This window comes from Hyperolius riggenbachi, chromosome 9, assembly GCF_040937935.1.
Source record: "Hyperolius riggenbachi isolate aHypRig1 chromosome 9, aHypRig1.pri, whole genome shotgun sequence".
In the NCBI taxonomy this organism is placed as follows: domain Eukaryota; kingdom Metazoa; phylum Chordata; class Amphibia; order Anura; family Hyperoliidae; genus Hyperolius; species Hyperolius riggenbachi.
Genome location: NC_090654.1, coordinates 187,311,708 through 187,325,163, shown reverse-complemented (window position 1 = coordinate 187,325,163; position 13,456 = coordinate 187,311,708). Strand labels below are relative to the sequence as shown.

At 45.0% G+C, this 13,456-nt stretch overlaps 1 protein-coding gene and 1 long non-coding RNA gene across 5 annotated transcripts in view; both read left to right on the top strand.

The window, feature by feature from the left end:
• The window catches only part of PRICKLE2 (prickle planar cell polarity protein 2), a 500,639-nt gene that overhangs the window by 116,599 nt on the left and 370,584 nt on the right, over window positions 1–13,456 (top strand). The window lies entirely within an intron of this gene.
• The window catches only part of LOC137532838 (uncharacterized), a 165,509-nt gene that overhangs the window by 25,348 nt on the left and 126,705 nt on the right, over window positions 1–13,456 (top strand). The window contains exon 1 of one of the 2 annotated variants that reach the window (XR_011024017.1): window positions 106–288. The exons of the other annotated variant lie outside the window; for it this stretch is intronic. This is a non-coding gene — a long non-coding RNA (uncharacterized lncRNA). Of the gene's footprint in view, window positions 1–105; window positions 289–13,456 lie in introns of those variants that run through there. 2 annotated transcript variants of the gene reach the window in all.

Genomic DNA, 13,456 nt, shown 5'->3' with positions numbered 1-13,456 from the left:
GGGGGGGGGGGGCATCAATTTGAAATTATATAAGATACTATTGCTTGCTGATTACAAAATCTGAAGTTGTACCAATACATCTCCCATGGGAACAGATCTGGAGCCTGATCCAATCTGTTGAATCTATCTGGAAAGGGATTGCCGTGTTTGCACTTTAGGTTCCTTCTGGCTGTGATGTTTATCAGTTGCTATGGCAATCAGCAGTGCTTCTGTCACCTTGGCCACTGCTGGCAGCTGCTTGTATAGCATGGTCATAAGACAATAGAATATTTGTGGAAAAAAGATAAAGTAAGTGTTTCTTTATTAATTCGTAGAAGGTGGTCAATGGTTTAGCTTTATAAAGCCTAATTCCACGCACAGTTTTTTTTAGCCCTGTGAAGGCAATCAGTCGCTGAGCTTGTTTTATCTATGCATAAGATCCTTAATTTGCTGATGACATCATTTTTAAAGGGACCCTGAACAGAAGAAATAAATGGAATCTGGACGTACCTGGAGCTTCCTTCAGCCCCCTGTAGCCGACAAGGTCCCTCGGCGTCCTCTGAGTTCCCTCCATGGTCCTGCTGGCGGCTCCGTTATCTCCGTCCGCGCAACCCGCACATTACCGTTCCAGTCGCCGTAAAGGTCCTACGCATGCGAGGTTCTTGAAATACCAAACTGCGCAGGACGCTTACGCTAACCGGCGTGGTGACTCACCAGTTGCACGGATGGCCCACGCATGAGCGACTTCAGCTAAAGTCGCTGAGTTTACGGAGCCGCCAGCGGAACCATGGAGTGGACCCAGAGAATGCCGAGGAACCTCATGGGCTACGGGGGGCTGGAGGAAGCCCCAGGTAAGTCCAGATTCCATTTATTTCTTCTTTTTAGAGTCCCTTTAAAGTATGTGATAAAGGAGCCTGTACATCAGCCTTTTCCTGTAGCGCAGACATTTAGGCCCCTTTCACACTTCATTCACTCGGATGCGTTGTTGTGATTGTTCCACAATGGTCCTGAAAGGTCACAGCACATGTTACTGTTACAGTGCGACCATACAGTATGGCATACTTTACAATGAAATCATGCCTCACGTCTGGGTTAACCGCGCACAACGCACTGCAGCTCTTGCATCGCCACTATAGGACCTGCTGCACTGCGATCAATAAAGCCCATAGGGCCATCACTGCTTCTGCGACGGGAGGCAGCGTTTTTGTGCGACGCGATGGAACGTACCGCGTTAAGTGTGAAAGGGTCCTTAGGCCCTGTGTTGCAGTACAATGCTACACCTTACAATTGAAATGGGATCATTCCAATATAAACATTGAATTCCTGGTATATCTAATTATGTTAAGAGATGGTCAGTGACATGCAAAGAATTCTGTCTCACATACTATTTCATACAAGTGTTATATATTTTGTAATTGGAACGATCAAATAGAAAGGAAGTGCATTTGACTAGGCTCATTTTCACATAGAAATGGCATGGATGGCAGAATTATTTGCACCTCATTGACCATCTCCAATTGTGCAAAAATGCTCCGCAGGGCTTTATTTGAGGGAAATAGGGCAAATGTGGGTCCAGTGAATGAATATGCGCAGTTTCATGAATAACTATTGGAGCTGATGCTCCTGCAGCTGCACATTTCTGCAGTGGAGGCCGCAGGTTGCTGGACTTATGTCTGGATTTATAGCACAGAAGGACAGAGTAATGTAGGGGAAAAAAATGTATGCAAAGACTCCAAGATCTGTTATGCTTGCATTATAAAATTAACAAAACATCTCTCTATTCATAAATAATATTGAATCTGTTCTGTTTAAATCATCATATGCTAAGTGTTAAGTTTACCATCCCCAGTTAGACCTTCCAAGATATGTGGGAAGGTCTCAAGAGAACTTGCTATGCACTGTCTTTAAAGGGATACTGTAGGGGGGTCGGGGGAAAATGAGTTGAAGTTACCCGGAGCTTCTAATGGTCCGCCGCATCCATCCTGTGCCCGTGCAGCCACTCACCGATGCTCCGGCTCCGCCTCCGGTTCACTTCTGGAATTTCAGACTTTAAAGTCTGAAAACCACTGCATCTGCGTTGCCGTGTCCTCGCTCCCGCTGACGTCACCAGGAGCGTACTGCGCAGGCAAAGACCATACTGGGCCTGCGCAGTACGCTCCTGGTGCCATCAGCGGGAGTGAGGACATGGCAATGCAGGTGCAGTGGTTTTCCGACTTTAAAGTCTGAAATTCCAGAAGTGAACCGGAGGCGGGGCCGGAGCATTGGGGAGTGGCTGCGCGGGTACAGGATGTCTGTGGGGGACCGTTAGAAGCCCCGGGTAACTTCAACTCATTTTCCCGACCCCCCTACAGTATCCCTTTAACTCTGTAACATAATGAGTACAATAAGCCTAAACACTGAGATGGTGGAAATTATGCTTCATTGTAAGTGCAGACTGATGAGTAAATACTAAGCCAAGAGCTCAGAATGACAAATACTATGGGAAGATTATAGTAAAAATCGGTATACTGTTACCATGGTTTCCAGTGAGTTCAGTTTGAACTCTTCACTTGTGTTAGAAAGTTAGAGCCACTGCAGACTTAGATAGAATGGTAGTTTATAATAGCGTAACATTATTTGTGTACCACTGATATATGCATTAACAACTATTTTCACAAAAGTCAAGTTGCCCCTTAATGATATTGATCTGTAATCAGCAACACAATTTCCGCACCTCTTTCTGATAGTGCCCTGGCTGGGATTTCAACCCGGGGACCCAGCGCTGCAAGGCAAGAGTGCAAGTTAGTGCATCCCACTTATACAGTGGGATGCGAAAGTTTGGGCAACCTTGTTAATCAACATGATTTTCCTGTATAAATCGTAGGTCAAGTGTCACTGAGCTTACCAAGCCAATTTGAGTTCCAATAATTAGTTCTAAAGGTTTTGGAATCAATAAAAGGACAACAGTGCCCAAATTTATGCACCTGACTAATTTTACTTAAACAATTATTGCGCACTTTCTGTAAATCCAATAAACGTAATTTCACTTCTAAAATATCACTGTGTGTGTCTCCTATATGATATATTTAACTGACATTTTTTATCGTAACAACCAACGATTTATACAGGAAAATCATGACAATTAACAAGGTTGCCCAAACTTTCGCATCCCACTGTATACAACATAAAGTAGTCACTTTACTAATTCTTGAGATTGATTATTCTTTGCATGTAATTCCTGCCCAGTTTGCCTATGTGTGTCACAGTGCTTCTTTGTATTTGTTAAATAAATCATTTTTGCACTCTAGCACTTAAAGAGAATCTGTACTCTAAAATGTTTACAGCAAAAAGCATACCATTCTATTCATTATGTTCTCCTGGGCCCCTTTGTGCTGTTTCTGCCACTTCCTGCTGCAATCCTGGCTTGCAATTAACAGTTTTAGGCAGTGTTTGCAAACAATCTAACCAGCTTGTGATAGGCTCACATAAGCAGAGTGTGTGAGTCATACAGAGCCTGCAGGGGGCCTGCAGAGGGTGTGTATCGCTTCTATCCAATCACAAGCAGCCCTGCACATTCCACACATTCCAGCCTTAACCGGACAGAGCCGACAGAAGAAAACAGATTAGATCATATAACAGAGATAACACAGCCACTGTGCAATTAGGAAAGGCTGCAGTAAGCCAGAGTACATTAGAACAGGCAAAGGAACTTATAGGATAGAAGAACTAAGGCTGAAAATTTTGTTACAGAGTCTCTTTAATGTCAATTTTATGTGAAATCCATTTCTTCTAGATAATTGTTTATCAGCGTTTTTTGTAACAACTTACCATACATATTTATTTTTCTGGTGTTTTGTACCGTGACATTATGGCTCATATTTGCACTGAATTCATAACTTTTCTTACAGCCCTTTTCCTCACCTCCATCCCCTAATGCTGGGTACACACGTTACGTTTTTTTCTGCGATTTTGCGACCCGATCGTTTTTTCGTCACGATTCCACACTCGATTTTATGCTCTATTCTCTTATCTTCATTCGTTTTTCTTATCTTTTTCCATTCACCACTATGAGAAATCACGTGCAGAAACGATAGGGAGCAATATCGGACATGACGGATTTTATCTATCTTTTTAATCTATTGCAAGGAAAAACGTAACTTGTGTACCCAGCTTTAGACTTTTAACCTGTTTGACCCTGCATAAGTTTTTAAATAAAGAAATATTGTGTTCTTTTCTTTTTTCCTTTGCATATCAGGCTTAATGGATACTTAACCTGAGACAAAGCTACCAAAAAAGAGTTTAACTAACCTGGGGCTTCTATCGGCCCCCGAAGATGTCCTGTGCCCGTTCGCCCTCACTCCCTCTGATGTCGCCGGGAGCTTCTTGCAGTATGTGTACTGCGCCTGCACAGGAAGCTCCCGACGACGTCAGCGGGAGCAAGGATCGTTTTGTCCCAGTGCAAGCACAGGATGTCTGCAGGGGGCCTGTAGAAGCCCCAGGTAAGTTAAACTCTTTGGGGACATTTATCAAGCGTGTGTGAGACAAAATATTAGTAGGTTTTTAGAAATCCATGCAGAACTGTCTTACAGACATCCTAAGAAGTCACTAAATAGTGCAGATTCCTTCTTAAACTGTTAGGAATAGTAGGAGTTAGGAAGGTCTCTCAAGCAGTGCAGTGGGTGAGGGAAAAAGCTATAGCTGAGGTAAACAATACATCTGCTCTATTGATACCAGCAGGCTCTGGAGTAAGGAATTCAGCAGGGGGAGGAGTACTTCACAAACCATGCCTAGCCTGTACTGCTCCACTACCTGTAGAACTGCTATTAAGCACTTCTTAATCTGCAGCAGTTTAGGGATGGATGTACACTTTTCTTAACTGTAGCACAGCTCTAGAAATCCACGCTAAACTATTACTATTACATAGGATTTAAGAAGTTTCTTATTATGTTGCAGAACAGTTCCTCTGCTGGTTAGAACAGTTTAAAGTGAACCTCCGGACTAAAAATCTACTCAGCAACACTGAAAAGGCTTGGACTTTCTTTAACAGTTTCACAGCATCAGAACTTTGTTTTTCTTACCAAAGCATAATTTTTAGTTGCATTTTTAGCAAAGCTCCATCCATCAAAGAAAACTGCCCAGGCTTTTTTCCCTGATGCTGTGCAAAGCATGATGGGATTTCCTATGTTGTTATTCACGTTGCCTAGCAACTGGTCGGGGTGATCATACAGGACAGTTGGAACTGTGTCTCATGCCCCCTGTCATCTCCTTTCAACCAAAAAGATGGCTGCCCTCATGAAATCAAACATTTGCCTGTTCTTTTAACCAGTTCGGCCTTTCTGGACGAGCTTTCTCGTCCAGAAAGGCACTGCTGCTTTCCCTGCGTGGTGCGCGCGATCGGGCCCGCGCGCGCACCCGCCGCCCGCCGCTAGCCCCGATCAGTGAATGGGAATATAATTCCCATTCACCGATCTAACTTCCCCGCAGAAATACCGACGCTTTCTATCCAGAGAGCGTGGTATTTCTGCCCCCCAGGAAACAACTCCCCTGCATTTAAGTTCCTGGATGCGACATCGTTCGCATCCAGGACTTTTCTCACTGTGGCCAAATAGTAAACTGCACCCACACAGTTTTAATTAAAGAATTACATTATCTTACATTTAAAATTAGCAATTTCCCTCCCACGCCAAAAATTACTCACATACACTTTTTATTAAAAAAAAATACAATAATAATAAAAAAACATCATAAATAGTTACCAAAGGGTCTGAACTTTTTAAATATGCATGTCAAGAAAGTATGTTATTATATTATTTAAAATTATAAGCTTATAAATGGTGATGGACGCAAATTGAAAAAATGCACCTTTATTTCTAAATGAAATATCGGCACCATAAATTGTGATAGGGACATAGTTTAAATGGTGTAATAACCGGGACAGATGGGCAAATAAAATGCATGAGTTTTAATTACGGTAGCGTATATTAATTTCAAACTATAATGGCCAAAAACTGAGAAATAATGAATTTTTTTCATTTCTTTCTTAATCTTCCAGTTAAAATGGATTTAGAAAAAAATAATTCTTAGCAAAATGTACTACCCAAAGAAAGCCTAATTAGTGGCGGAAAAAACAAAATATAGATCAATTCATTGTGATAAGTAGCAATAAAGTTATAGGCGAATGAATGGGAGGTGAACGTTGCTCGGATGCATGAGATTTTCGGCACTGCGGCGCTGAACCGGTTAAAACAGGGTGGGTAAGAGATTATATTACCTATCTATTTTAATTAACATAACTAATGTAACTTAAAAAGAGTCTGAAGCGAGAATAAATCTCGCTTCAGCTCTTATATATAGCAGGGGCATATGTGCCCCTGCTAAAACGCCGCTATCCCGCGGCTGAACGGGGGTCCCTTCACCCCCAAATCCCCCTCCGTGCAGCGCATCCCCTCTTCCGCATAGAGGCAGGGCTAGCCGCCGCAGCCCTGCCCCACGCGCGTCTGTCAGCGCGTATCTCCGCCTCTCCCCTGCCCCTCTCAGTCTTCCTTCGCTGAGAGGGGCGGGGGAGAGGCGGCGATGCGCCGCTGATAGACGCGCTGTGAGGCAGGGCTGCAGCCATTAGCCCTGCCTCCAAAATCTACGACCAAGTTGGTCGTTGATTTTGCAGGGGTGGGGTTTGGGGGTGAAGGGACCCCCGTTTAGCCGCGGGATAGCTGCGTTTTAGCAGGGGCACACATGCCCCTGCTATATATAAGCATTGAAGCAAGATTTATTCTCGCTTCAGTGTCTCTTTAATGACAGTATGTTTGTTTAGGCCGAAGTTCCTCTTTAAGGAGAAAAAACTGTTGGTAATGCTTTGATATATCTGACCCTTTTTTCCTTTTTTGGTTACAGTACTTCTTTAAGGAAAGTAAAGGGGTGGGGATGAAGTGGGAATGGGAGGATGAGGGAACATCATAGCAGGCCTACCTCTTCCTTTCTGAAAATTCGACTTTGGCCAAAAGTCAGATTTTACAAGGAGTGATTATGGGAGTCAGGAGGGAACTAGGAGAGGAACAGACAATGTGCAAAGGTGTAGCTTTGCCTCGGGTCAGGTGTCCTTTAAAGGGATACTGTAGGGGGGTCGGGGGAAAATGAGCTGAACTTACCCGGGGCTTCTAATGGTCACCCGCAGACATCCTGTGCCTGCGCAGCCACTCACCGATGCTCCGGCCCCGCCTCCGGTTCACTTCTGGAATTTCTGACTTTAAAGTCAGAAAACCACTGCGCCTGCGTTGCCGTGTCCTCGATCCCGCTGATGTCATCAAGAGCGCACAGCGCAGGCCCAGTATGGTCTGTGTCTGCGCAGTACACTCCTGGTGACATCAGCGGGAGCGAGGACACGGCAACACAGGCACAGTGGTTTTCTGACTTTAAAGTCAGAAATTCCAGAAGTGAACTGGAGGCGGGGCCGGAGCATCGGTGACTGGCTGCGCCAACACAGGATGTCTGCGGGGGACCATTAGAAGCCCCGGGTAAGTTCAGCTCATTTTCCCCCGACCCTCTACAGTATCCCTTTAAGAGAGCTGACTAGACAAGTTAGAATATAATTAAAACTTCCTAGAGGTGATCAGTACATTGAAATTTAATGGACTTTTCCTTTAAACATCAATTATCCAACATGTAACAAAACTAAAACATTGGTTTTGTGTGGACTGACACTTTAAATATATACCAGAGTGAAAAGATGAGATTTCGGTCCGAGGTTCCTGAGCAACAGAAACAGCTGTGCTACAACTATTTTTGTTCTTCATCACATGGAGAATGCTCTGCGTATCCATAGAAACCTCCAACTAAAATTACAGGGAATGGATTTGCTGGAAACAGATGAAACGAAAAAAGTTGTTGTTTTTCACAGGAATAAGACAGACTGAACTGTATTTATTTTTTTCTCTGCTATTGATGATGGCGAGTCTGGTAATACTACTTTGATGGCTGTGAGAGGTTCTTGAAAGGCTGCTCAGGGCTCCAGCACTGCAATAGCCTGGCAGCAGAGCATCGTAGGCGTTGCCACTTTACGCCATACAGCTGACACCTGCTATATTTGCAGCAATGACGTCTGCAAGGCTTGCTCTGGGATGGGGAGCCCACACAAGATCATACTGATGGGATCGTTATTAACTTGTAGCAAATGTTGTGTATTACAGAATACAAAGTGCATCTCTGCAATCTGTCTGGCAGTAAAACAGACGCAGAGATAGATCAGCCATGGCGTGACACAGATAATGTAAACACAGGAAATCTGAAAGCCCACCTGTGGGCATAGCTCCGTGCCATCCGTACAATCTACTACATAGGTTGCTCAAATGTGACCTTTCGTTGGTCGCATGACTTCTGCATCTTGCAGCAAAATTATTGTTTTTAAGGAAAAATGTTATTTGTCCTGCAACAGTCTAGCTGCAATGAGTTACCTGAAATGTAAAGGTGACCATTAACGATCTGATTTCCCGAGTGATTGACCAGCCAATCAGATTGTTGCGATTGATCGGAAGTGATCATTCAAGCTCACCAAGGGAGGGGAAAATGGTAATCAATTTAACCAGACCAACAGAATCGTTTTAAAATTTGGATCCATAGAATGATTGTTTGGGACATTGTACCATTAAAGGGCTTTCTAGAGCTGTGCTAAGGAAATTACTGGAGGTGTGGTTGGGGTGTGACTAGAGCTGTGCTAAGGAAGTGACTAGAGGTGTGGTGGGGGTGTGGCTAGGGCTGTGCTGGGAAAGTGACTGGAGGTGTGGTGGGAGTGTGATTAGAGCTGTGCTGGGGAAGTGACTGGAGGTGTGGTGGGAGTGTGACTAGAGCTGTGCTAAGGAAGTGACTGGAGGTGTGGTGGGGGTGTGACTAGAGCTGTGCTAAGGAAGTGACTAGAGGTGTGGTGGGGGTGTGGCTAGGGCTGTGCTGGGAAAGTGACTGGAGGTGTGGTGGGAGTGTGACTAGAGCTGTGCTGGGGAAGTGACTGGAGGTGTGGTGGGAGTGTGACTAGAGCTGTGCTGGGAAAGTGACTGGAGGTGTGGTGGGAGTGTGACTAGAGCTGTGCTGGGGAAGTGACTGGAGGTGTGGTGGGAGTGTGACTAGAGCTGTGCCAAGGAAGTAACTGGAGGTGTGGTGGGGGTGTGACTAGAGCTGTGCTAAGGAAGTGACTGGAGGTGTGGTGGGGGTGTGACTAGAGCTGTGCTGGGGAAGTGACTGGGGGTGTGGTGGAAGTGTGACTAGAGCTGTGCCAAGGAAGTAACTGGAGGTGTGGTGGGGGTGTGACTAGAGCTGTGCTAAGGAAGTGACTAGAGGTGTGGTGGGGGTGTGGCTAGGGCTGTGCTGGGAAAGTGACTGGAGGTGTGGTGGGAGTGTGACTAGAGCTGTGCTGGGGAAGTGACTGGAGGTGTGGTGGGAGTGTGACTAGAGCTGTGCTAAGGAAGTAACTGGAGGTGTGGTGGGAGTGTGACTAGAGCTGTGCTAAGGAAGTGACTGGAGGTGTGGTGGGGGTGTGACTAGAGCTGTGCTGGGGAAGTGACTGAAGGTGTGGTGGGGTGTGACTAGGACTTTGCAGGGGAGGTGACTGTAGGTGTGGTGGGGGTGTGACTGGAACTGGTATATTTTACTAAGAAAGTCCTTCCTTTTATATTTTGGAAAGATAGAGCTGCTGATGTTCAGATGCCAGGGAGGGGTCTATGAAGATTGCTGCCTGCATATATCGGAGTTTTTGCCATGTAAAATGGCTTCTGGTAGGGCTGGTCGGCATGGGCAGCGTTACACTGGGGCACGCTGAGGCACTGGCTTCCCCTTGGCATTACTGCTACACAGTAACATATGGTTAATTGTTTCCTGGCTCAAGCAGCATACAGTGCTACTTCTTGTAGTGTTGTGATACACAGCCTGGGTGTAATGATCGCTGCTGCAGCAGGTGTTGCTGGAAGTAGTAGTGCTGCAGCTCAGGCAGTTCTGATGTCTTTCCATGCAAGCTGCATAGCTTTGTCTGTCTTTCCCTGCTGTCAGCTTGTGACTGATTATCATTCACCTGTGTGGGAATCTGCATGTCTGCTCCCATTGGATGACCTCAGTATAAAGATCTGCTTCCTGCAGGGTTTCCTTGGGTTTTCATAGCTTCAGTTTAAGCCTGTCTTGCTGTCGCTTCAGCCCTCGATCGTGTTTCTTGTTCTAAAGATACTTTGCTGGTCTTTGCATCATATATTGGTTCATTGCCAATATATATGCATACCAGCACGTTTATTATTTTCCTTGTATTTGTGTTACGTTGATACATCAGTGTCGCTGATGTATACGTACACGAACTGTTTATATCCTGTGTGCAGTTAGTCAGCTTTCCAGCACGTTTTGGTAGGTTGCGCGTACCGTGACCACCCGTGCTGAGGTAGTTACCCTGCTCCTGGTTCTGTTTGTGGATTGCGTTCATCTCTGCGAAGAGATAACGAATCCTTCTGAATCCTGTTCTGTTACCGTTTGTGGATTGCGTTCATCTCTGCGAAGAGATAACGAATCCTTCTGAATCCTGTTCTGTTACCGTTTGTGGATTGCGTTCATCTCTGCGAAGAGATAGCGAATCCTTCTGAGTCCTGTTCCCTGTATTACTCCAGTCCTAGTCAGCGTTCCTGCTTATGTCATATATCGGTTCATTGCCGATATATACATATGTTAGTCAGACGTTACAAATAGTTTCATTGATAGCTGTAATTGTAATACGCTAGGAAAACATACTTATTGTATATTTGTCTGTGTTACGTTCATCTATCTTGATCCTGCTATTTCCTGACTATCCTGTCCTGTCTTTGTGAGGCACGCCATCGCTGCAATCGCATTGGCTGCCTCATTCCAGTCTGTCTTGTTTTGGACGCTTGCTGTCGCTAAGTAGCCGCTAGCTAGCAAGCGTTCATTCTGTCTACCTGTCCTGATCTCCTCAGTTCTGGTTTATGCGCTCAGCGCTACTTTGCGCTGAGACGTTATAACGAAAGCATTGTTTGTGGCTGTCAGATCTGCACCGGCTCTGTGCGCCACAATCTCCTATTGGAGTCAGTCCTCCCCTCCACTATACTAGGGATAGCCTGTTTCCTTGTGCTGGTGTGTGTACCTCCTCCACGCCAGCTCATGCGTTGCATGCTGACTGTGGAGAATACACCACCAAGCCTTACATTATGAAAACCCCATTACCAATCCCCATTGTGGGGGGGATTCCCAGAAAGTATGACACTGTTAATTATGGTTCCTGTTCCTTTAAAAAATTTGAAGAACTTAGCTCTGAAACAGAAAATGAGTTTTTCTCTGAATGTGCCAGGTTCCTGGCCAATCCTGATCTCCAAGCGACTCCTGTTTCAACCTGGGCACTCCAACTAAGTTATATTTTGTTTAAAGGGGAATTATTCCAGTGGGCATTTGATGTTCTCAATCATTCCGATTTGAAAGAGAGACCGCTGGAATTTCTAGCGTTTGTGATCCATAACTGGTTGCGCATAGATCCATTGCCTTTTCCTCTTAATGAACTCCTGGCAGCAGGCCAATCAGCTACTCCTTCAATTGCTTGCAAAAATGTTCAGCAAGCAGAAAGTGTTACTGATAATTTTCCTGCAGCCTTGAATAAATCACCAAAAACAGCAGGGTCTAAGGCCAAACGCAAACGTTCTAAGAAACGTGTCCGATCTGCAGAGTCGTTATCCTTAGCGACTGAGACCTATAATGAGATTCTGCCATTAACAGATAATGAAATGCAATTGTCTTTCAGGGGAGTTAAATGGACTTATGAAACTACTAATGAACTTTCCTCCCTGGCTAGGGAAAATAAAGATTTTTGTTTAAAAGAATTATCTGAGTATGATTATGAGGAGATATTACAGAGTATTGAACAAATCAACTTATTTGTGAAGCAAGGAAAGTTTGCATACACTACAGTTCAGCACTTGCTACAGGTATTGGAGATTCTTAGGAATAAGGAATCTGCCAATCACCTGCTAATTAACCCAATATATGTCCCTGCTACAATCATATCTGCAAACCATGATCTGCCTGTTAAGTATGCTTGGAATCCTCCATTTGAGAAAGGAGAGATGGAAGCTCTGGTCAATGAATGGAAGAATGATTCAAGTTCATTTTGTCAATTTTACAGTGCAAAAAGTGAATAGCTCAGAGCATCTGCTATGTGAACCTGAAATCGCAGAATTATTACCTTGTTCAGAAAATGTTCCAGTAAATTTGCCCTGTACCATGAATTGTGCAGTAGATCTCTCAAATGAAACTCAGGTCACAGAATCATTATGCTGTCCAGCAGGTGCTTCCATGGTTTTGCCCTGTAATATGGATTGTTCAGTGATCCTGTCCAGTGAAGCTGTGGTCGCAGAGTCTTATGCTTCACCCAGTACTTTGGATACTTCAAACCCTCTAGCAGAGGAGTCTGAGGCACTGCTTACCTCAGTTGGTGTTGCAGTAATATTCACTTGTCTAGCAGCTGTTTTGGAATTACAGTCTGCTCTAATAAAACTTGATGAATTTCTGCCCAGCAAAGCAGAAGCCATTGAAATACTGTCCTCGTCAGCAAGTGTGTTAGATACCTTGCCCTGTATACAGTCTGATTTAACCAATGTTGTTGAGTCCCTCTCCAGTGTTGTAACAGCCGAGGAACTCCAGCCCTGTCCTCTGAATGTTTCAGAAGTCTTGCCCTGTAACATGGATAATTCTGATTCTCTGGTCAAAATAATAGAAATCTCAGAATTTCAGTCCGGTCTGATGAGTGTTCCTGAAACCCAGCCCTGTATCCTGAAAGATTCTGGTTCTCTGGCCGCTGTGGCAGAGGTTCCAGAGTCCCCTTCCTGTCCAGGGAATTCCTCAGTTTTGCCTAGTCCAGTGGGGGCTGCTGCAATACTGACTTGTTCTGCAGCGCCTCATGAGCTCCAATCCAGTGTATTAGATGAGTCTCTGTCCAGTCCAGAGGTAGTTGTGGAGTCCCTATCTGGTTCAGTGCATACATCAGAAGATTTGTCCTGTCTTGTTAGTGCCCCTGAATCTGATTTGTTACTGACTTTGCTGGAATCAGCGACATCTAAGTCTGATCCTGCATTCTCGTGTAAAAGTCCAGTAGTTGCGAAGTCTAGTCATGATGATTTTTTTTTGGCCAGTCCTGGTTTTGGTCCTGTCTTGGCTGACCCCGAGGCTCACAGTTCCTTGACATGCCCAGAGGTTTCTCTTGTGCCAGTGTGCCCAGATGTTCTTTGTGTGCCAGAATGCCCAAGTGTGTCTAAGGTGTTAGCGTGCTCTGATGCTTCCTTAGTGGGAACATGTTCTGATGTTGCCAGTCTGCCTGCATGCCCAGAGATGGTTCTGGTCCCTGAAAGCCCTGATCTTGATGTTTGTCCTTGTGGCCCTGACTCGGGAATTGCCCTAGGTTCCATAGCGGTTCTTGATAGTTCTCCATGTGAGCCTAAGGGGCGTTCTGACCTATGGGGATCTCTTTGGAGCTTCA